The sequence below is a fragment of the Schistocerca piceifrons genome, chromosome X (genome assembly GCF_021461385.2).
Source record: "Schistocerca piceifrons isolate TAMUIC-IGC-003096 chromosome X, iqSchPice1.1, whole genome shotgun sequence".
In the NCBI taxonomy this organism is placed as follows: Eukaryota; Metazoa; Arthropoda; class Insecta; order Orthoptera; family Acrididae; genus Schistocerca; species Schistocerca piceifrons.
Window position 1 is genome coordinate 103,092,114 of NC_060149.1, and position 25,785 is coordinate 103,117,898.

Below are 25,785 nucleotides of genomic sequence, written 5' to 3' on the forward strand. Positions count from 1 at the left end.
CTTTCAGATATGACTTCCTGACACTTAAATCTATACTCGATGTTAACAAATTTCTCTTCTTCAGAAACGCTTTCCGTGCCATTGTCAGTCTACATTTTATATCCTCTCTACTTCTACCATCGTCCCCAAATAGCAAAACTCCTTTACTACTTTAAGTGTCTCATTTCCTAATCTAATTGCCTCAGAATCACCAGACTTAATTCGACTACATTCCATTATCCTTGTTTTGCTTTTGTTGATGTTCATCTTTATATCCTCCTTTCAAGACACTGTCCATTCCATTCAACTGCTCTTCCATGTCCTTTGCTGTCTCTGACAGAATTACAATGTCATCGGCGAACCCCAAAATTTTTATTTCTTCTCCCTGGATTTTAACACCTACTCCAAATTTTTCTTTTGTTTCCTTTACTGCTTGCTCAATATACAGATTGAATAACATCAGGGAGAGGCTACAACCCTGTCTCACTCCCTTCCCAACCACTGCTTCCCTTTCGTGCCCCTCAACTCTTACAACTGCCATCCGGTTTCTGTACAAATTGTAAATAGCCTTTCGCTCCCTGTATTTTTCCCCTGCCACCTTTAGAATTTGAAAGAGAGTATTCCAGTCAACATTGTCAAAAGCTTTCTCAAAGTCTACAAATGCTGGAAATGCAGGTTTGCCTTTCCTTAATTTTCCTTCTAAGATAAGTAGTGTTCCAACATTTCTACGGAATCCAAACTGATCTTCCCCGAGGTCGGCTTCTACCAGTTTTTTCATTCGTCTGTAAATAATTCGTGTTTATATTTTGCAGCTGTGACTTATTAAACTGATAGTTCAGTAATTTTCACATCTGTCAACCCCTGCTTTCTTTGGGATTGGAATTATTATATTCTTCTTGAAGTCTGAGGGTATTTCACCTGTCTCATACATCTTACTCACCAGATGGTAGAGTTTTGTCAGGACTGGCTCTCCCAAGGTCATCAGTAGTTCTAATGGAATGTTGTCTACTCCTGGGGCCTTGTTTTGACTCAGGTATTTCAGTGCTCTGTCAAACTCTTCGCACAGTATCGTATCTCCCATTTCATCTTCATCTACATCCTCTTCCATTTCCATAATATTGTCCTCAAATACATCGCCTTTGTATAGACCCTCTATATACTTCTTCCACCTTTCTGCTTTCCCTTCTTTGCTTAGAACTGTGTTCCATCTGAGCTCTTGTCATTCATACAAGTGGCTCTCTTTTCTCCATTCATACAAGTGGCTCTCTTTTCTCCAAAGGTCTCTTTAATTTTCCTGTAGGCAGTATCTATCTTACCCCTAGTGAGATAAGCCTCTACCTCCTTACATTTGTCCTCTAGCCATGCCTGCTTAGCCATTTTGCACTTCCTGGCGATCTCATTTTTTAGACGTTTGTATTACTTTTTGCCTGCTTCATTTACTGCATTTTTATATTTTCTTCATTCATCAATTAAATTCAACATTTCTTCTGTTACCCAAGGATTTCTACTAGTCCTCGTCTTTTTACCTACTTGATCCTCTGCTGCCTTCACTACTTCATCCCTCAGAGCTACCCATTCTTCTTCTACTGTATTTCTTTCCCCCATTCCTGTCAATTGCTCCCTTATGCTCTCCCTGAAACTCTGTACAACCGCTGGTTTAGTCAGTTTATCCAGGTCCCATCTCCTTAAATTCCCACCTTTTTGCAATTTCTTCAGTTTTAATCTACAGTTCATAACCAATAGATTGTGGTCAGAGTGCACATCTGCCCCTGGAAATGTCTTACAATTTAAAACCTGGTTCCTAAATCTCTGTCTTACCATTATATAATCAGTCTGATGCCTTTCAGTATCTCCAGGATTCTTCCATGTATACAACCTTCTTTTATGATTCTTGAACCAAGTGTTAGCTATGATTAAGTTTTTCTCTGTGCAAAATTCTACCAGACGGCTTCCTCTTTCATTTCTTACCCCAATCCATATTTACCTACCATGTTTCCTTCTCTCCCTTTTCCTACTCTCGAATTCCAGTCACCCATGACTATTAAATTTTCGTCTCCTTTCACTACCTGAATAATTTTTTTTATCTCATCATACATTTCTTCAATTTCTTCGTCATCTGCAGAGCTAGTTGGTATATAAACTTGTACTACTGTAGTAGGCATGGGCTTCGTGTCTATCATGGCCACTATAATACGTTCACTATGCTGTTTGTAGTAGATTACCTGCATTCCTTTTTCTTTATTCATTATTAAACCTACTCCCGCATTACCCCTATTTGATTTTGTATTTATAACCCTGTATTCACCTGAGCAGAAGTCTTGTTCCTCCTGCCACCGAACTTCACTAATTCCCACTATATCTAACTTTAACCTATCCAGTTCCATTTTTAAATTTTCTAACCTACCTGCCCAATTAAGGGATCTGACATTCCACGCTCCGATCCATAGAACGCCAGTTTTCTTTCTCCTGATAACGACGTCCTCTTGAGTAGTCCCCGCCCGGAGATCCGAATGGGGGACTATTTTACCTCCGGAATATTTTACCCATGAGGACGCAATCATCATTTAACCATACAGTAAAGCTGCATGCCCTTGGGGAAAATTACGGCTGTAGTTTCCACTTGCTTTCAGCCGTTCACAGTACCAGCAAAACAAGGCCGTTTTGGTTAGTGTTACAAGGCCGGATCAGTCAATCATCCAAACTGTTGCCCCTGCAACTACTGAAAAGGCTGCTGCCCCTCTTCAGGAACCACACGTTTGTCTGGCCTCTCAACAGATACCCCTCCGTTGTGGTTGCACCTACGGTACGGCTATCTGTATCGTTGAGGCACGCAAGCCTCCCCACCAACTGCAAGGTCCATGGTTAAAAATTGGTGCTGCCAGCTGAAGTTCCTGTGAAGGGTGGAAACTGTCTTTTTCTGGAATTTATTATTAGCTTATCTGTTACGAACCATTGTGATAAATCTTGTATTACGTCTGCAGCTGTTTTTTGGAGGCTTTCTTTATCACATGGCTTAATTACAACATTTACGTCATCTATAAAAAATTTTATTGTCCATTTAGTTCACTTTTCTCACAGATCATTAACATAAGAAATGATAAGAATGGAATGTCAGAAGCTTGAACGTGGTAGGGAAACTAGAAAATCTGAAATGGGAAATACAAAGGCTCAATCTAGATATAGTAGGGGTCAGTGAAGTGAAGTGGAAGGAAGACAAGGATTTCTGGTCAGATGAGTATCGGGTAATATCAACAGCAGCAGAAAATGGTATAACAGGTGTAGGATTCGTTATGAATAGGAAGGTAGGGCAGAGGGTGTGTTACTGTGAACAGTTCAGTGACCGGGTTGTTCTAATCAGAATCGACAGCAGACCAACACCGACAACGATAGTTCAGCTGTACATGCCGACATCGCAAGCTGAAGATGAACAGATAGAGAAAGTGTATGAGGATATTGAAAGGGTAATGCAGTATGTAAAGGGGGACGAAAATCTAATAGTCATGGGCGACTGGAATACAGTAGGGGAAGGAGAAGAAGAAAAGGTTACAGGAGAATATGGGCTTGGGACAAGGAATGAAAGAGTAGAAAGACTAATTGAGTTCTGTAACAAGTTTCAGCTAGTAATAGTGAATACCCTGTTCAAGAATCACAAGAGGAGGAGGTATACTTGGAAAAGGCGGGGAGATACGGGAAGATTTCAATTAGATTACATCATGGTCAGACAGAGATTCCGAAATCAGATACTGGATTGTAAGGCGTACACAGGAGCAGATATAGACTCAGATCTCAATATAGTAGTGATGAAGAGTAGGCTGAAGTTCAAGACATTAGTCAGGAAGAATCAATGCGCAAAGAAGTGGCATATGGAAGTACTAAGGAATGACGAGATACGTTTGAAGTTCTCTAACGCTATGGATACAGCAATAAGGAATAGCGCAGTAGGCAGTACAGTTGAAGAGGAATGGACATCTCTAAAAAGGGCCATCACAGAAGTTGGGAAGGACAACATAGGTACAAAGAAGGTAGCTGCGAAGAAACCATGGCTAACAGAAGAAATACTTCAGTTGATTGATGAAAGGAGGAAGTAGAAACATGTTCCAGGAAAATCAGGAATACAGAAATACAAGTCACTGAGGAATTAAATAAATAGGAAGTGCAGGGAAGCTAAGACAAAATGGCTGCAGGAAAAATGTGAAGACATCGAAAAAGATGTGATTGTCGGAAGGACAGACTCAGCATACAGGAAAGATGTGATTGTCAGAAGGACAGACTCGGCATACAGGAAAGTCAAAACAACCTTTGGTGACATTAAAAGCAACGGTGGTAACATTAAAAATGCAACGGGAATTCCACTGTTAAATGCAGAGGAGAGAGCAGATAGGTGGAAAGAATACATTGAAAGCCTCTATGAGGGTGAAGATTTGCCTGATGTGATAGAAGAAGAAACAGGAGTCGATTTAGAAGAGATAGGGGATCCAGTATTAGAATCTGAATTTAAAAGAGCTTTGGAGGACTTACGGTCAAATAAGGCAGAATGGATAGATAACATTCCATCAGAATTTCTAAAATCATTGGGGGAAGTGGCAACAAAACGACTATTCACGTTGGTGTGTAGAATATATGAGTCTGGCGATATGCCATCTGACTTTCGGAAAAGCGTCATCCACACAATTCCGAAGATGGCAAGAGCTGACAAGTGCGAGAATTATTGCACAATCAGCTTAACAGCTCATGCATCGAATCTGCTTACAAGAATAATATACAGAAGAATGCAAAAGAAAATTGAGAATGCGCTGGGTGACGATCAGTTTGGCTTTAGGAAAAGTAAAGGGACGAGAGAGGCAATTCTGACGTTACGGCTAATAATGGAAGCAAGGCTAAAGAAAAATCAAGGCACTTTCATAGGATTTGTCGACCTGGAAAAAGCGTTCGCGTTCGACAATATAAAATGGTGCAAGCTGTTCGAGATTCTGAAAAAGTAGGGGTAAGCTATAGGGAGAGACGGGTCATATACAATATGTACAACAACCAAGAGGGAATAATAAGAGTTGACAATCAATAACAAAGTGCTCGTATTAAGAAGGGTGTAAGACAAGGCTGTAGCCTTTCGCCCCTACTCTTCAATCTGTACATCGAGGAAGCAATGATGGAAATAAGAGAAAGGTTCAGGAGTGGAATTAAAATACAAAGTGAAAGGATATCAATGATATGATTTGCTGATGACATTGCCATCCTGAGTGAAAGTGAAGAAGAATTAAATGATCTGCTGAACGGAATGAACAGTCTAATGAGTACACAGCATGGTTTGAGAGTAAATCGGAGAAAGATGAAGGTAATGAGAAGTAGTAGAAATGAGAACAGCGAGAAACTTAACATCAGGATTGATGGTTACAAAGTCAATGAAGTTAAGGAATTCTGCAACCTAGGCAGTAAAATAACCAATGAAGGACGCAGCAAGGAGGACATCAAAAGCAGACTCGCTATAGCAAAAAAGGCATTTCTGGCCAACAGAGGTCTACTAATATCAAATACCAGCCTTAATTTGAGGAAGAAATCTCTGAGGATGTACGTCTGGAGTACAGCATTGTATGGTAGTGAAACATGGACTGTGGGAAAACCGGAACAAAAGAGAATCGAAGCATTTGAGATGTGGTGCTATAGATGAATGTTGAAAATTAGGCGGACTGATAAGGTAAGGAATGAGGAGGTTCTACGCAGAATCGGAGAGGAAAGGAATATGTGGAAAACACTGAGAAGGAGAAGGGACAGGATGATAGGACATCTGCTAAGACATGAGGGAATGACTTCCATGGTACTAGAGGGAGCTGTAGAGGGCAAAAACTGTAGAGGAAGACAGAGATTGAAATACGTCAAGCAAATAATTGAGGACGTAGGTTGCAAGTGCTACTCTGAGATGAAGAGGTTAGCACAGGAAAGGAATTTGTGGCGGGCTGCATCAAACCAGTCAGTAGACTGATGAAAAAAAAAGGGCCCTTGGTGAACTCCATACCTGATCTTTTTATTTTTTGCATTACTACAAAAATTAGAAATTTCATGTGTTTTTATATCTTTGACTTTTATTTGAGTGATCTGTTGACAATCATGCTTGTATGAGTAAATCCACCTGTTTGGTAGGCCTCATATTTCACAATTACTTAGTTCCTGCAAGAGGATGTCATATTCATTTAAATCAAATCTTTACTAACGTCAACGAATATTCTGGAAACACGGTGCTTATTATCTGCTGCAAATAGAATCTCATCTAGGAAAACAGCTAGCTGCTGATTTGTCAATTCTGTGTACATGTTGTGAATCACTTATTATCATTTTTTTATTTAGGAAAGCTGTTAGTCTCATAAGTAACATTTCTCCAAGAATTTTGCCGAAGTGTGGCAATACTGATACAAGCTTGTAGTTTGCAGCTTCACATTGGTCTGTTTCTTGTAGGGGAAAGAAGGTAAAATTACCAGGTTGGGAAAAGTGGGTACTGCTTATCTGATGTATTCAACAGTGCTGCTTCCTACGAAAAATTAGCCAAACTAGATCTAATCAACACCATTAGTGTTGTCAGAGATGTTGAGAAAGGAAGTTGCTCTGTTATGTTTCTGTGAAAATGCTTAGCTTTTTCAATCATTTCATGTAAGGTAAGGCACTCATATTACTTTAGTTGGTTCACTTTTATGTAGAGCAATAGGTTTTTGCCATACCATGGCTTGTGCAATGTTTTTTGGCTTACAAACATAAGTCATTGTCATTCCCTTGGGTTGTATTGTTTTGCGTGTGAACCACTGATACAGACATAGTCTCCAGTCATGAAAATTGGCTGCATGGCACATCAGGAAAAGTGGCCAAGGTGGCCACTTTTTCCAGTGGGTGGCCACTATTCTCAATAGTTCATTTTTCACCTGATATGAAAATGAGAATTAGCGAATTCCACATTTTATGAACAGTGTAACAGTTGTTATTAAAACATTACAAATTGTTTTTCTGCTCTTCTGCAAGGATTTGCAAGAGCTTCAAGATGCCAAGAAAATACAATGGACACAGGGGACCCTGCTACAATGCAAAAGTCATTTGAAAGAGTAAAGAATGATAATACGCTTTTTTCAGCAGCAGCAAAACAATTTAATATTCCACATAATATGCAAATACAAACATTTATATTGAAAAGTATATATGGGATTGGCAGTAAAAAGAGTATGGGCAGCTAGGGGGCAGTGTTCAGTGAAGAACAAGAGCAAGAATTACATTTTTTAAATGGAAAAGCAATTTTATGGAAGTACAGGATGCAGAGTGAGTTTTTAGTATTGGTTTGAACATTTTTTAAAACATGCCAAACCAACTGCTTAAGATGCAGTTCTGCAAACCTTAGGCGGTCACTCTACCCATACTAAGAATACAGGTTTCACTGAGAAGACCAGAGAAAACCATACAACAGTTGTGTGCTTGCCCCCACACTGTAGCCAGAAGCAGTAGCCTTCGGATGCAGCATTCATATCTTCTTTTAAACCCTTCTACACACAAGCGTGTGAAAATTTGCTTCATAATAATCCAGGAAGAACTATTGCACTGTTCTGAATAAATGCACTCTTGGATGAGGCATTTCTTTGTGCAGCCCTTCCAATGAAAGCACTCATTGGCTTTATAAAGTGTGGATTTTTCCTCTATACGTTATCGTGTTTACTGATGAAGACTATACTGCAGATGAAGATACTGATATACCTTTGTATAGGGACACAAACATTGGTTTGTCTCATTGTGAAACTACTGAGCCCTCTGTAAGTGCTGCTCCCTCTGGATGTCAAACTGCTTTGTCTTCTTCAAATACACCTACTGATTCATTTCTGGAAGCAGCTCACGAGCTGTCTTCAAGTGCAGGCCGCCTTCAGATTATAGGTGATAAGCTTTCTCCAATAGAAGGTTCCCCTCAGCATCCAACCACTGAAGAATGTCACTCTGAATATCCAGCAGGTGGGTTTCACACACACACACACACACACACACACACACACACACACACACACACACACACACACAAAACCCTGAAGGATGTAAAACCTTTGCCTAAGAAACAAAGATGAACTAGTAGTAAATAAGGAAAGACTACCATAATCACTTCAAGCCCTTCCAAAAATGTGTTGGATGAAACTAAAATAAAAACTTAGTGAGGAGCATTTACTGAAAAAAAAATGTGAGTTTGAAGAAAAACAAACAGATATGGCTGATGTTCTACAATGTAGGGCAACATAAAGTAAGAGTAAGGAGCTAAATGTGAGACCAAATACTAAGTGAGTTTCTGCTAAAATGAAACTCTCTTGAGAAGAAATGGAAGAAGAAAATTCCATTCATCAGGACAGTGATACAGACTGCTTCTACTGCAAGGGCACATTTTGTAGATCTAGAGAAAATGAAGAATGGGTGAGATGTCAGAGGTGTAAACTCTGGGCTCATGAATTGTGTGCTGAATGTAATGAGGACAATGAAAAATTCACATGCTAATTTTGTACATGACTTAATATTGTTCCTGAGTGGATAAATTGTGAATAAAAAGTCTGAAACAGTAACCAGTAGTTTGTCACTGATTTCTCTATTTATGTCATTAGAAATAAATAATACTTCTCATTTGTTGACCTTCTTGTGCCATCAGTGTATTGCAAGACATTTCTTTCTCAGTTACATTGTTGTTTTCCTAATAAATATCAGTGGTGAAACAAAAACTGTAAGTCTATCCAACTTTTTAAGCTAAACAGTCTATTTTTGAATGGTGACAAAGGACTGGCCACCTTGTGCCATTATGTGGGGAAAAGTGGCCACTATGTAAGCATCCAGAAAAAACATTTGTGTATGTTATAAAATATACTTTCATCTTAGCTATAAATATTTGGTGTGATATCTTACAGTATGTAGATTTGGGATGTATATGCCTCAAGCTTCTGTTAATAGCCATGGTTGCTTGGAAATTCAGTTGCACTTAGAGTGGCCACTTTACCTCACTTTTCTCTACAGTGGTGTTACTTTTGCTGTTTACAGATTTGCCAGGAATATAACACACATGAATCATGAGTTGGAAATGTCTGTTGATGGTTCTTTGATAAATACTGCATTTTCTTTAATGCTAATATCTGTTATTTCATCAGCAGTTGTTGATTATTTATTAGGTAATTGTGTTATCATCATAAATAATTCCTCAGTTGTTGTATAAATATTTGAATCTGAATGTAGTGTGTTGCTGTGTGGTTGTGAGCTGTAATGCTTGGTAGTTAGAAGTTTTGCTATATTTGAAAAGTAACTGTTACATTTATTAGCCGCTACTATGGGGTCAGTTATTCTATTGGTATTTTCATGAAGTTATGTGTTGGCTTGTAGTATAGTAGCAAATTTTGTTTTGTGGACATCCACTGCTGCAGTATTGAACCATGATGAATAAGACCACTTCAGTTGTGCTGTATATCTTTATTTCTGATGTAACTACTTTTGTGGCATTAGAGCCACATCTTCAGGGATACAGATTTATAATTTATTCAAATTGATAAGAAGTAGATGACCCAACACTCTCTCTCCAATTATGATAAAACTATTTACGGTCAACAGATTTAAAAAAGAGTAGAAAAGAGGGAACATCATCCTCATACAGGAAAACTAAGGCCAGTCTTCATCATGACACTCTGAAGCAGTCAGTCATTCATGATGTCACTGTAATATCAACCATTAGTTTTCCTGTATTGGTCTGATGTTACCTGCATTCTGCTCTGTTTTAAATTGGAGCACCGACCTCTTGATTGTTAAAGAGTTTTATCATAATTTGGCAAAGAATGTTGGGTCATCTACTGCTTATCATTTGGAACAAATTATAAATCTGTATCCCTAAAGATGTTACTCTAACACCACAATACTAGTTAGATCAGAAAGAAAAATTTATCGTACAGCTGTAGTGGTCTTATTCATAATGGTATAGTAATTGTTTGTTTTTTGATGATATACCAGGTTGCTTTAGTCTTATCTCTGGTATTTTCTGTTTGTTTGTCATTTTCCATCTTCATTGCTTTTGATGTAATATTTAGATTAGATTAGTACTTGTTCCATAGATCATGAATACGACACTTCGTAATGATGTGGAACGTGTCAGGTTAAAAAAGATGGCTATTTTTAGGTTTTGGTTTTTTTAGTAGGGGTTGGGGAAATAACCCACTTACTATATCCGAAAATTCATCTAACAAGTAGAAGGAGTTGCCGTTAAGAAATTCTTTTAATTTCCTTTTGAATGCTATATGGCTATCTGTCAGACAATGACTTTTGTGGCAACATAATTTACCCCATCCTGAGCCAAAGTTAGATTTAACCTTGAGTAGTGACAATCATCCTTTCTCCTAGTGTCGTGGCCATGTACACTGCTATTACTTTTGAATTCGTTCGGATTGTTAATAACAAATTTCATAAGTGAATATATATATATTGCGAAGCTACAGTGAAGATCTGTAGCTCTTTAAATAAGTGTCTGCAGGATGATCTTGGATGAGCTATAGCAATTATTCTGATTACACTCTTTTGTGCAGTGAACACTCTTTTAGTCAGTGATGAGTTACCCAAGAATATAATGCCATACGAAAGCAGAGAACGAAAATAGTCATGGTAAGCTAATATACTGAGATGTATATCACAAAAATTTGCAATCACCCTAATAGTATAAGTAGCTGAACTCAAACGTTTCAGCAAATCTTCAGTGTGCTTTTTCCAGTTCAACCCCTCATCAATGAATACATCTAGAAATTTTGAATATTCTACCTTAGCTACCGATGTCTGATCTAAGTCTGTATTTATTAATGAGGTCATTCCATTTACTGTGTGGAACTGTATGTACTGTGTTTTGACAAAGTTTAATGAGAGCCCATTTGCAAAGAACCATTTAATGATTCTCTGAAAAACATCATTTTCAATTTCACCAGTTAATTCTTGTCTGCTGGGTGTGATAGCTATACTTGTATCATCAACAAAAAGTACCAGCTTTGAATCTTTGCAAATATAGAATGGCAAGTCATTCATATACATTAAGAACAGCAGAGGACCCAAGACCAAACCTTGTGGCACCCCATTCTTGATTGTTCCCCAGTTTGAGAAATCATCAGTTTTTTTGCATATTATGTGAACTGCGTATTTCAACTTTCTGCACACTTCCAGTTAGGTACGATTTAAACTATTTGAGCACTGTCACATTCATACCACAGTACTTGATCTTATCTAGAAGTATTCCATGATTTACACAATCAAAAGCCTTTGAGAGATCACAAAAATCCCAACAGGTGACTTCCAGTTATACAGAGCATTTAATATTTCATTAGTGAAAGTATATATAGCATTTTCCGTTGAAAAACCTTTCTGGAAACCAAACTGACATTTTGTTAAAACTTTATTTTTACAAAGGTGTGAAGCTACTCTACAATACATTAATTTTCAAGAATTTTGGATAAGGCAGTCAAAAGACAGATTAGGCGGTAGTTGTTGACATCAGACGTATCCCCTTTTTTATGCTGTGGTTTAACAATGGCATACTTCAGTCTATTTGGAAAAATACCATGCTTCAGAGAGCTATTACATATGTGGCTAAGAATCCCACTTATCTCTTGGGAACAAGTTTTTATTATCCTGCTGGAAATGCCATCAATTCCATGTAAGCTTTTATTCTTGAGAGAGTTTATTATTTTCTTAATTTCAGAAGGAGAGGTGGACGGAATTTCAATTGTATCAAGTGGTGTGGGTAAGGCCTCTTCCATTAACTGCCTTGCTTCTTCTAATTAACATTTAGATCCTATTTTCTCTACAACACTTAAAAAATGATTATTCAAAATGTTTTCGACTTCCGGCTTGTTGTTAAACAAGTTTCCATTCGCTTTGATGGTAATGCCAACATCCTGTACTCTTGGTTGCCCTGTCTCCCTTGTAATAATATTCCAAATTGTTTTGATTTTGTTAGCAGAGGTATTAATCTCAGACATGATACACATGCTTCTGGACTTTTTAGTAACATTTCTTAATGTAGCTCAGTAGTTTTTATCATATTTGGCTGTTTCTGGGTCATTACCCTATCTTGTTGTTAGATACAGTTCCCTTTTGTGGTTACAAGATATTTTTATTCCGTTAGTAAGCCAAGGTTTATGCATGGTTTCTTATAATTAGATTTAACTACTTTCTTGGGGAAACAGTTTTCAAATTCTCTTACAAGTGTATCATGAAATGAGTTATATTTTAAATTAGCATCGGGTTCCTTGTACACCTCATCCCAGTGTAACTGCTGAATATTTTCTCTGAAATTTCTAATTGTTGAGTCATTAATTGAACGCACAACTTTGGAGGGTAGTTTTGAGTTACTGAATGGAGCTATGTCATATACTGTGACTAGCTGAGCACCATGATCAGAAAGGCCATTCTGAACAGGACAAGAATTTCTGTTTTTAAACTTATCTTGGTCTATAAAAGTGTTATCTACCAATGTACTGCTGTCCTTTACTACCCGAGTAGGAAAATTAAAGACAGATGTCAAACTGAAAGAACCGAACAAGACTTCCAGGTCATTCTTCCTATTACCCTCTTTCAGTGAATCAACATTGACGTCCCCACAAATAATAATTTACTTTCCCCTATCTGACAGATAGCACAACATGGCATCCAAGTTATCCAGGAACAGGCGCGGCTCGTAATTAAAGGCTCTGAGGCGGAGCCGCCCCAAAATATATGTTAAAGTAAATTTCGCAAGAACGTATTACATAATTTAAATTATCAGGACGAATTTGGCATATTTCCCGTTCCGATTAAAATAACGACGGTCAACATTTTTGGAACTGTTTGTATCGATAGATGTTTTCCGAATGGTTAGTAGTGTTTAGGCTGCGCCTTGAAACGTCCGTAAGCTGCATGTAGTAGCGGTTTGGGGGCGTGGCTTCTACTAAGTACTGCTCTTTATGGGTGACCCGAAGGCTCAGGGCTTGCAGCCTAAGGGTGTCGTACCAACCACCACATATTTTTCAGGTTCCACTATCTATGTAATAAAGGAATGTAGAGTGGCCGAAACTTCGCTATCCAATCTCTGTCTCTGCATATCTCTACTACGCTTCGATGCGTCATTAATCGACATTTAGTATTATTGTTTTGATAATGTTTTACATAGTTGTTTTGTTTCTGCTATTGGCTATTTTATCCACATTTAGAATAAGTTTGCAAATATCCCGCCAGAGTGCACTACACTACAGTAACGTACCAGTACTGTCATCTAGCGAGAGTTTCATAAGTGGTTAGAGGACAAAACGCGCGAAATTTGTCCCGTTACTTTACCTTCCTTGCTTGCTGATGCTGACTGCTTTTGTTGATACCGTGTGATATTAGCAAGTTTCTTTTTCGGAGTATATTTTGCAGGATTTTAGTGAGTTTTACTTGCTGGTGAATACCTGCAACATACCGCGAGTGTGAAACAAGCGCAATATGAATTCAGTGTGCAAATTAATAGGTAAAAACTTGGAACACGGCCATAGGATGAAAGTGAAAGAACTTGGTGCTTCCAGACCCGCATTAAAGATCTCTCCGAAACGCGTCTTTTCATATGATTTGCTGCAAAGTGTCAGAAAATGCAATAATGATGTATAAAAACAGTAACCAAAGATTTTAACACGAAGTTAGCTTCTAATGATATTTAATACCTGATTATAGAAGATACAGTACGTAAAATTATGGGTAGAGCGTGATCTGCCCACCCCCTCCCCCTGAATTCTTAGTTGTTTACGTCAGACTAATCTGTAGCGTAACCCGAGGTCTATGTTGGCTCTGATCAATAAATGCCACAGCCTTCCCCCGTATAGAAACCACGAGCCGCGCCTGTCCAGGAATAAATGAAAGTTTCGTGAAGGGGACCTATATACTGTTACAATTATAAAAGAGCCCTCCTTCAGTTTAAGTTGACAGGCACAGGCTTCTATATGTTGCCCTAGACAAAACGACTTGCCTAAGAATTCGTTAATATATTTTAAAACAATTAATAGAAACAAGGTTTGTGGTTAGTAGTGGTAGTGTAGGTCTGGGACACAAGTGAAAATAAAGTGAAAATTATTCTCTTAGTTTTCACTTAATGCTTCCACATTATTTCCTCTTCAAAATCATCAAGTGAAAAATATGAGAAAAATAGCAACTGAAGAACGTCAGAAACAATTTATGATCATTTTTCACTTGAAGAAAACCTATGACTTATTGGCCAAATGTTTGGTGATTTTGATGGCCACTTTTTTGGCTAAATGTTGGCAATTTTGATGGCCACTTTTTTGGCCAAATTGTGACGACTTTTTGGCGGTCACCTTTTTTCGATGACCTTCTGGTTGTCCCTTTCTTGCGACCACTTTTTAGTAGCCACTTTTAACTTTTTGGTCAAATGTTCGAGATTTTTGGCTTCTACCATTTTTCCAAAGTTGCAGAGACTTTTTGGTGGGTACTTTCCCGTGGCTACTTTTTGGCGAGCACCTTTCGGCGGCTACCTTTTTGCAACGATTTTTTGCGGCCCCTTTTTTGTACAACTTTTTTTGAAGAAGCCACCTTTTTAATGGAAAAAGTTCTATTAAAAGTCATTTAAAAATTCTGAGTAACTATACCACGCTTAACATCATACGTTAAATTTCTCTTGCCGGCCGTTGTGGCCGTGCAGTTCTAGGCGCTTCAGTCTGGAACCGCGTGACCGCTACGGCCACAGGTTCGAATCCTGCCTCGGGGATGGATGTGTGTGATGTCCTTAGGTTAGTTAGGTTTAAGTAGTTCTAAGTTCTAGGGGACTGATGACCTCAGATGTTAAGTCCCATAGTGCTAAGAGCCATTTGAACCATTTTTTTTTTTTTTTTTAATTTCTCTTGTCATTGGTTACTATGTACGCGCAAGTGTTATCAGGAATAGGCGTAGCCTATTAAAAATCGACAACAATTTCATTGCAGTTTTTTGTGCAGTGACAACATTTTTTCGTCTACTCATAAAGATAACTTAAATCGGATATGCATTAGTGAAGCTATATCCACTAATTTCTGTGTCATCTTTTACTTCAGTTATTCTTTTGAAATCTGTAAAAGCACTATATGCTTTCAAGTATATGACAGATGGATCACTGTTCCATAATTCTTGAGGAAATATTTCCTTTCGGCCATTCTTGAGATAAATATTTTGCAGATTAACATGATCACTCAATGATGAATCAGTATCTTGTTTGCCTTTGCTATTGGTCTGAAACACTACAGAAACAAAATAGGGCATATAAAATTCCATAGATTAGTAGTAGTTTGTTACGACTAGTTCAAAATTTCTTTTACCACTGATTCCTGATATTTTTTGAGTTTGAATATCAAGAAACGAAAGTGCAATTTTAAGCTCTTTTAAATTTTTTTAATCTCAATTCGGTTTCATAGTTTACTTCGTATTAAGAATTGGGGTTTGTACTTCCATGTTTGTAATCGTAATTTTACCTTCAGATGGACGACTACCTGGAACGTCAGCGCCGTTAACGTTTTTTGAAAACCCTCTATAAAATGCATCATTTGAATTTGCGCTGCCAACAATTGTGATCGTTAAATCGCCTTCCCACATGATTTCTCGGTAGTCTTTAAAAAAGCCACCCAGCATTTTAAGTGGGTATAACACTTTCTTTGTAACTTTCCGTTGTTAATGAAATTGCCTTCCCTACTACTGCTATTGACTGATTACTATTATTTATTTCATATATTTCATCACCTACATTTACTGTCATATCAAAATCCTCAAATTTGAGCTCTCTTTTTGTATTCTCTTCAATGACAATAATTTTTTTCAGTACCAATTGGTACTTAAAAGTATACATTAACTGCTCTTTGCCTGGCATGTGTGTGAATCTGACAATTTTTTTTTTCAGAACTGTTTCTGTTTGACAGATGTAAGAAGCTAGATCATGCTTGTGCAATAGTCAGCAAAAAAATTCTCTATTTCTTTTTTGCTGTAATAATCACTAAATTGCGTGAGAATGCATGTATATTTAGCTTTGCTCACGAAAATTTTCTCCAATTTGCTGTATTATTTACTGAGGTCAGCTTTCAACTGTTTTTCTAAATATTATTTGGTAACTCCATAATAACTATTTACAGGTTCACAGACATCAACTAGCCATCTTCCTTTGAAAGCAAGATAGCACCAAGATATCTTAAAAATATTGCCTAGTTCCTTGTGAAATTGACTGATCGAGTCATGTAATTCTTTACTAATTTTCTGCATTAAAAATTCTCTAATTTCCTTCTCTAAAGATTCCTGATCTTTTTTAACTTTTTGTGCAAAAAAATTCATTTAATTCGTGTTCTTCTCTTGCTTCTTGCACCAATTTTTTTTACATATAGTTATAAGTTCTTGTTCTATTTCTTTGAATAGTTGTTGTTTTATTTTTTATTACATCATCAACAATTTTACTAAATGTTCAACCCTCTGTAAATAGCTTCAAGACCAGCAAGTATACATGACCAAAAATAAATAGATCAAAATTTTGTATGCACTCTGCATTTTAGAACAAAATGTCAGCGCCAAGCTACTTCACTGAAGATTTTGTTATTTCGCCACCGAACAACTGAAACACAAATTTTTGACACATTTTTTGAAGTAGGCCTAAAATATTCAGTGTGTACCTACATGATTAGATTTCTCTAGATTAAAAATTCCTGCTTCAATTTTTGCAAACTTTTTTGGTAGTTCATCAACCATAAAAACGGCCCTAAAATTTGTAATTTCAAATTCATTCACTATTTTTTCTATATCGAAACTGCTTAGTCACTGGTTATATTTTTGCAACATTTCTTCGACTTTTTCTTTCATAGGCAAGTTTTGCGCCTACTTTTTTACTTTCCATTGCCATGTTATGTCTTTTTTTTTCAGCCAACTCTGTGTCTTCTACTTGCTTCTTGTGTACAGCACTCGCTATTGCCGCTGCACCACCAGGTAATGAGCCAATCGCGTCCAGCGCCGCAAGAATCAATGGTAAAAATCCACTTTCGTGTTTACTCATGCCTGAATCTTCTTTTTTCCTTGCAAGATGTTCAAGTAATTTTCTAACGACAGGTAAGGCTAAAGTTATTAGTAAACTGCCATCTTTTTTGAGCTTGTTTGTTTTTTGCTTTAACTGTGTTTCCGTTAGGTAGGTGTCAAAAAAGCCATAACTTTTCAATTCATCATCAGACAGCTTCATCAGGTCTTTGGCTTGTCATTTGCTGTTACACTAAAATCAATACTAAATCCTTTGATTTATTATACAAAAAATTAAATTTTTTTGCATTTTCAAATATGTGTCACGATGATGTGTTGACGAAGGACTGTTGACGATGATGTGCTGATGAAGGTCCATTTATGATGATGCACTGATTATGATTTCTTTGACGAAGGAGCATCAATGATGATGTGCTGATGAAGCAGCATTGATGATGATGATGATGTGCTGACAGTGATGTGTTGATGTTCATGTGTTGAGGGTGATGTGTTGATGAAGGATCATTGACAATGATGTGTTGACAAAGGAGCATCAACAATGATGTGCTAACAATGAGGTGTTGACGATGATGTGCTCACAAATGAACATCGACAATAATGTGTTCATGACAATGTGCTGACGAAGGAGTGTTGATGACAATGTGTTGACAAAGGAGTGTTGATGATGATGTGCTGATGATGATGTGTTGAAAATAATGCGCTGACAAAGGAGCATCAACGATGATGTGTTGACGATGATGTGCTGATGATGGAACATTGAAGACGATGTGTTGATGAAGGAGCATCAACGATAATGTGTTGACATCCTTTCATACAAATTTTGTATGAGAATTACAAATTCCATCCATTATTAACTAAATCTAAGCATAAACCTAATTTTCGTTAGCCATACGTTATACCAGCTACAGCAGCTGCAGCTGTTCTTTCTCCTAGCGAGGCACTGCTGCTGAAAATTCTCTCATTTGCCACCTTTTGCAATTCTTTATCAGCATGCTGTGTATTGTCCACCTCTTTATTACCTCTGTCTGCAATATTGTGCGCTTTGAATGCTTCATCAAGTTTGTTTATTCCTTCATCCAATGCTCTAATCTTTCCTCTAATTTAGCAAAAGGTCCACAAAATTTGTAGCCAGGCAGATGCATCACTGGCATTAGAAGGTTGTTTAACGCCCAGTTGACCAATCCTTTTCCATGTTTTTCTGACTTCCAAAATGTATGTGAGAGATTATTTAGAAAGCGAATCAAATATGGGATTCCTTTTGGATTGTTCACTATAAAGTCGTTAAATTTACAAATGAGCATTTTCGTTATTACTACTTTTTCGTTGTAATAGCTATTTTTTCCAGCGTTTTGCTCACCATGAGTAACGATGAAACTATGAATCAAATCTTTAACATCATTCATCCAAACGTATTTGCTGTTTTCTTTGTATGTTTGTTAGTGAAACCAGCACCATCATGAAAACGATTTTGCGCTCTTTTTTAATACACATCCATATTGGTTTAATAATAACGTTCTGTTTTTCAGTAGCATTTGACTTTGACTTTTTTATGCTAGGATCATTGTTCTGAAATATTGCACTACCCATTTTTAACGTAAATATATATGAATTGAGATCATCAGCTGTATAATCATCAGCTGACAAGCGATTTCGTGTCATAAGCTTCATCAGTCCTTAAGTGACTTTAAAGTTGTTTCCATCAACAGAAATATCATCACTGTTAAAACTCACTTCAGAATCACCCATATAGTGTTTCCCACCAACAAATCTTAATCCAAATATTTCAGCTTCGAGCGAACCTTAGTATTTTGATACTATTGGCCCAAAATATGCCATTGAATATTCATTTATAGCCTTCATCTTCTGCTTTCCTTTACCCTCAGTTTCCTGCAACATTGGCTCGAGTTTTTGTGTGTTTTTAGTGCAATGGCTTCATCAACAAATAAGCTTCTCTCAGACGATGATTCCTTAGGTATGGATGATATTAGAAACATTTCATCAAAATTTCTGTCGTATGGTACTAGCTGCTTTTCAATCTCTCGATTTTTCTCTATTGCATCAATAACTTCTTTACCTGAAACATCTAATTTATCCATAACTGGTTGATCTTCTCTTTTATACTTCTTGTATTCAGTTATAAGTTTAACCTTCCACTCTTTGAAATGCTCTTTTAACTGCTCCAGTTTCTTTCTGTTCCTTTTTGCTTGCTTAACAAACTTCTGATCGTACTTTGCAAACATCTCTTTATTATCAAAGCATCAGAAAATTTTTGTGTTGACATAGAAGTGTTGAGATTGATGTGTTGATGTGTTGACATTGGATTGTTGATGTTTTGACATTGATGTGTCGATACTGATGTGCTGATGTTGATATGCCGACGAAGGAGTGTCGATGATGATGTGTTCATGATGATGTGTTGATGTTGGTGTGTCAACAAAGGAACGTTGACAATGATATGTTGATAAAGGAAAATAGACGATGATGTGTTGGCGTAAAAGTTAAGCATCCACAAGTGTTGAGCCCATAATAGCGAGTTGCCTAGGATTGTCTTCTTTTTTAGTAACCTTTCTACACAATGGACAAATAATTTGTTTTATCAACCATTTGTCAATACATTCTTTACGACAAACATACTTACAGCTCGTCAACACCAATTGAGACATTTTTTTCATCATCTAAGCAGACAGCACACTTACGTCGTTGTTGTTCAGTTGATAAAATGTCATATGGTCTAAATAGTTTTCATATGAATGCTGATGATAAATGGTGTTGATATTTTGTAATTACATTAAAGTCAACTTCATGTCGAAATTCCATTATGAAATTTTCTGACAGTTTTTGATATTTTGGTATTTCATTCCAGTCAACCTCATCTTGAAATTCCCCCATGAAATCATTAGACAGTTTTTGATTAATTGATATTTCCTTCCTAGTTAATCTGTCTTGATATTCCCTCATGAAACTTCCAGATAGTTTTTAGTGTTGTGATATATACAGTCACCTTAATATGTCTTGAAATTACCCCATGAAATTTTCAGATAGTTTTTTCATCCTCGATACTGCATGCAAATCAACCTTATGTGCAAATTCCCTAATGTAATTTTTAGACGTTTTTTGACACCATGATAAGCCATATCAATATAATTTGTCTTGAAATTCCCTCATGAAATTTTCAGATAGTGTTTGCATCCTTGATATTGCATGCCAGTCATCCTTGTGCACAAATTCTGTAATGAAATCTTGAGACAGTATTTATCATGATGATATTTTAGACCAATTTATCGCTGAAATCTCTTATGAAATTTTCAGAAAGTGTCTGATAATGAGAAATGGCAAAACAATTAAAGGGGTGTTCTTTATTGCTGTATTGTTCAACCACTTCTTTGCGTGTTTTATTTGATAAATGCAACCCTTATAGATGAATAAATTTTTTAATGCTTTGCAAAATGAATACAAGCCTTGAACAAGCTCTTCTTCTACACTATAATTTACCGACTCTTTAGTCTTTGCTTCAGTAATAATATCGATAAGTTGGTGCTTTTTCAGCTTTGAACAGCCTTATAAGCCCATTTTTTGCTTCACTTTTTAGTGTTTGCATAGTTACCATTTATTATATAATATATATCACGCTCACAAACAAACAAACACACACACACACACACACACACACACACACACACACACACACACAAATACACATACAAAAGTTATATAGCCATATGGAGGAGTTGTTGCTTTTCCTTAGTGCACCAAAAGTGCGACAGCTTTTCCTTCATATGCCATAAGAATGGTAGTCTTTTCTTCCTGCAGCACAAGTGCGACCGCTGTTTCTTTGTGTGCCATAAGAGAGGCGGCAACCATAAGAGTGGCGCCTTTTCTTCGTGCACTAAAAGTGGGGCCACATTTCCTTCTTCTTAATATTCCATAAGACCAACGGTTTCTTCTTCTTACTCCATAAGAGTGGCAATTTCTTCTTTTTGCACCTCAAATGTCATATAAGCATATGGAAGAGTGTCAGTTATGTCACCTTTTTCTTCTAGTAGCACACACTTAACATAATTTATTTAAACTCTTTTTCTATATATTTAGTGATTAAATTTTTTGTTTTCTTGTCTCTACTGATCATATTATTACTTTTGTTTTCTTGTCTCTAGTGATCATATTATCACTTTTGTTTTCTTGTCTCTAGTGATCATATTATTACTTATTAAGACCGCAACTTTTTCATTTTGTATTATTTCAGCTATAGTCTTCTCGTTAAGTTTCAGAGAAATTTCGTAATTTAGAGTAAAGCGTTTGATGTTTGTCTGTACATTTGCCATGCATACACCCTGTCTGCACAGTGTTTGTGCCATCATCAATATATATAATACAGTCTGTGTCATAGTATACAACTTAATCGGCTAATTTATCGAGCATGTCATACAAGTGAAGGCGAGCGTTAGACGTCGTAAATTCAGATGCAAACATGTTAGTACTTGTGTAATCTTCGACATAGTGATCGCCGAAGCAATATGTCACTTCAAGTATTTCTTCGTTTAGCGTCAACACATTTGTTATTTCTATTTAGTTGTCAAGTAAAAGTTCATGCCAATGGTCGACACTGTCGATAAACTCCGTTTTTGTTGTGTTTTATCTTTGGCCAAACTTCCCTCATAACGTATTGAGGTAAATTTTGGCTATGGCACGGTTGCCGACATTAACATTGATATTGCTAATGTTGAGCTCAATGCCTTCCTTTTCCTTAATTACTTGTGCATATTCTTCTTTTGACTTGTGATCAACTTGGCATGCGCTGCATTCAAGCTTCATTTTCATATAGGTGCTCGCTACTTGCGCTTTCAAAATCGCACACTTTATAAATGTCTTGTATTTTATAGCCTATTTCTATAGCCTTGTTTATTTCTATTGTTGTCCACATGCCGGTAAATGCTCTTTCTCCAAATTAATTTGATGCGGCACCCATCATGTAGGATATTTTAGTGCTTCTTCAGTTAAAGAGGAGATTTATGTGTTAAGTTATCGGTTCAGTCAATGTGGAGAAAAACCTATCGATTTTCTAAACACTGGGACGAGAACAGTGAGTTCCTACTATGAGAGTGACATTTTTCCCTTCTGTTATGATGACGAGATTAAAAGCGAACAAACAAGCAAAATTTTTACATGTAGACTTTGACGTCAGTTTGGTGAAGTGTCTGATCAATGAATTTCCACACTTTGGATCCAAACGTTGTTTTATTATACCTCAACACGGAAAGGTGACAAGCCATAACCTAATAATCTCCACCCAGTATCTCTTGTACCGATTCTTTCAGAAGAAGTAGACTTCTCCATACTTCTCCAAATCTGTGAATAACTGTCTGCAAATAACAGTCAGAGTTTGGTGGATTCAGAACCGGTTTATCAGTAGTGACCAGTTGAAAACATTGTTTTCATTTATATTTTTCTCATTGGAATCCAGGTTATCCGAAAACGGACGCCTTGTGGGTTTCTACAAGGCACTTAACTCTGTCAGTCACATAATTCTGCTTCAAAACTACGGCTATGGTTTTAATATCTCAGAGCTGTCTTTGATGAGAGCACACCTAAGTGAGAAAAACAAATTTTGCAGGTTAACAATATAAAATCAAGCGTTTTGGAAGACACTCGGGTTGTGTCACTAGGTTTTGTATTTCGACATTTACTCTTCGCATTATATGTAGATGATTTACCTACAGTTATAATTCGCGCATCTACATTCTATGCAGGTTACAATACAGTAGCTACAGCAGCGACAATCGTAGGAGCTTTCAAGTAGCATAATAGGGATTGTCTCAGAGTAGCCAGTGTTATTTTGGAGTCAATGAACTGCTTGTTAAACTACACATTTTCTCTTAAATTGAACCATTAGTGATGATAATAATAACTTTGCTCTTACTACATTTATTGGTATTCGTCTAGATTCAAAATTAATGTGGAAAACCCATAACGAATAACTAATACAGGGCTCAAAAACCTTTAAGGTGAAGCTTGCTTTTCCTATTACAAAGTGCAGTAAAGTTAAGAATATTCATTACTTGTTAACTTAAAGAGATTCAGTACATCGTCTGTACTGAAAATCTGTTTTGCTTTCGTTTGTTTAGAGGATATCTCTCGATTAAATGTAATTCTGGTTCACTGGCTTTGAATCTTAGTGATATAGATTTATTCACTCGGATTATATTATGCGCAAAGTTAAGACTATTGTATTTCACGTAAGCAGTTAATAAACTTTGTAGCATATCGGAAACTTTAAAGACTAGGACTAGAAGCTGTTGCAATGTACTACTTAAAAATGTAATCAACTACTTTCTCGTCTTAGCTTGGATCCTAGCAATTGATGCCTTCACCGTTCCCTCATACAATACGTTCATTCATGTATAGACAACTCTGCCACACTTTCTTTTTCGTTACACCAATTTGTTATAATGAAATAAAGTAAACACTAACGTTAGATCTTTCTTTGTATACACAGAACAATGAAAAACATCTTCCGCCTGCTGTGAGGCAGGTAATGTCCAAGGATGATTGCCTATCCAACATACAGGGAGAATCACCTAAAACTAGCACCTCAGATATTGCAGAAATGGGAATTGCTAATGATGTGCAGTTTTCACACAAACATACTTTTTTTAAATGGAATAATGCCTACTGAGATTAACAAATTAGAATGTCAGTGGAGTTTATTGCAGGATTCCAGTGTGAGTCATTTACTAGAAACTGTATTGTGAAAAGTTTCAACACCGACACCTCTATGCGCCATTCAATCTGGATAGTTGCTAGGTACGGTATGGTTATCTTTCCTTACGGTGTGCTTATGTGTTGCTTGAGTGCGTTGCAACTTGCTGCTAGTCAGTTAATGTGTGACAGTCCAAGTAGAAAATCGTGAGTGGACGATGGAATTTACCAATGCATAAAAACTAGACATTCTCGTGGTGTGTGGAGAGTGTAGGAAGACTGCAGTTAGTTCTTGTGCTTTGTATGTGGTAAGATATCCCAATAGACATCAACCATCTCGACAATCATTTATCAACCTCTTCAATCAGTGATGTTAAAGTGATAGAGTAATTCCTAGGCCGGCCGCGGTGGTCTTGCGGTTCTAGGCGCTGCACTCCGGAACGGCGGGACTGCTACGGTCGCAGGTTAGAATCCTGCCTCGGGCATGGATGTGTCTGATGTCTTTAGGTTAGTTAGGTTTAAGTAGTTCTAAGTTCTAGGGGACTGATGACCTAAGATGTTAAGTCCCATAGTGCTCAGAGCCATTTTGAAGTAATTCCTAGACAACGTGACAGAAGGAAACAAGTGACGACATAGGAGGGGAAATTAATGTTGCAGCTGATCCACACGTTAGGTCCTGCTCAACCACATGAGGAAGTGCTGTGAGTCAACATGACATAGATTCCATGCCTATCACATCTCTTTCCATCAACAACCGCATAGAAACGATTATGGAGATTTTTTTAACTTCTGTACACGAGCATTAAAAGACAGGATACTCCAGATATATCATGTTTAGTGATGAAGCCACATTTGCCAATCATCAACAGGTAAACTGCTGAAACGTGCATTATTTGTCAGTTGACAATACCCATTGGCTTCTTCAGGTGGAACTTCAGCATCCATGCAGTGTGAGTGGTGTGAGAGTGTGAACCATGAGCTCATAGACCTGTTTTTCATAGGCAGAGCACTGAATGCGCACAGGTACTGCAGCCTCCTAACAGACGCTCTTCCATGGATGCTAACAGATGTTCCTCTGTAGACTAGCAGGAACAAGTGGCATCAACATGATGGTCGTCCATCCTATACCGCTCAAAGTACTGTAGCATGTCTTTATGAACTGTTTTCAAGACGTTGCACTAGATCCAGAGGACCTGTCTCTTGGCTAGCCCATTCTCTACATACGACCCCTGTAAACGTCTTTCTGGGGGAAAGCTGAAAGACGCTGCCTACAAGGTCATACCTAACTACAACCGACGATATGCAACCACATATTACTGGAGCCTGCTCGGACATCTCCAATGAAATGATAGCACGTGTGCTGCATTCGTCCCATACCAGCCTGGAAGCATTTACTGCCGCTACCGGTGATCATTTTTAACACAACCTGTGATGATGAATTGTCTCGTTACTGATCAGACTCCACAAACTTGTGTACGCATTTGTGTTGTTCTTTATTGTGTGTTGCCATACGTATTGTACAAGTGTCAGTGTGGGAACTTCACAGAATACGATAATTCGTAAAGGACCTGCATCTAAAACATATTACAAAAACCACTGACATTCTAATTGGTGTCACTTTTAGTTTATTAACAGTAGGCATTGTTCCATTTAAAACAGTGTATGACTGCACAAAAAATACACTTTCTAAGCACTATTACAATCTGTTGATTGGATAACAATACATGCCGCTGACTGCCAATTCATTGTCATAACCGCACATGAATATCACTTTCCATTTCCGCAATATTTGTGATGCAAGTGCTAGGTGATTTACCCCGTGTATCGAACGTGCGACTCGATGTCGACCACACGACTCTGGTGACTCGAATTATGGCAAGGGAACATAGTTTATCATTTTCGGTTGTGGATAGCATTGAGTAAAATCGTTGCAGTCTGGACTGTAGATCGTCTCACATGGTGAATCTAATTCCTAATTTATGTATTGAGAAGAGCGTCATTTTGGTTTCTTGTTGGATAAGAGACCATATGCCACAAGCGACAGCTTCCGAAAAACAGTCGTCCACGAACACCATGCACGACTACTACGGTGTCTGC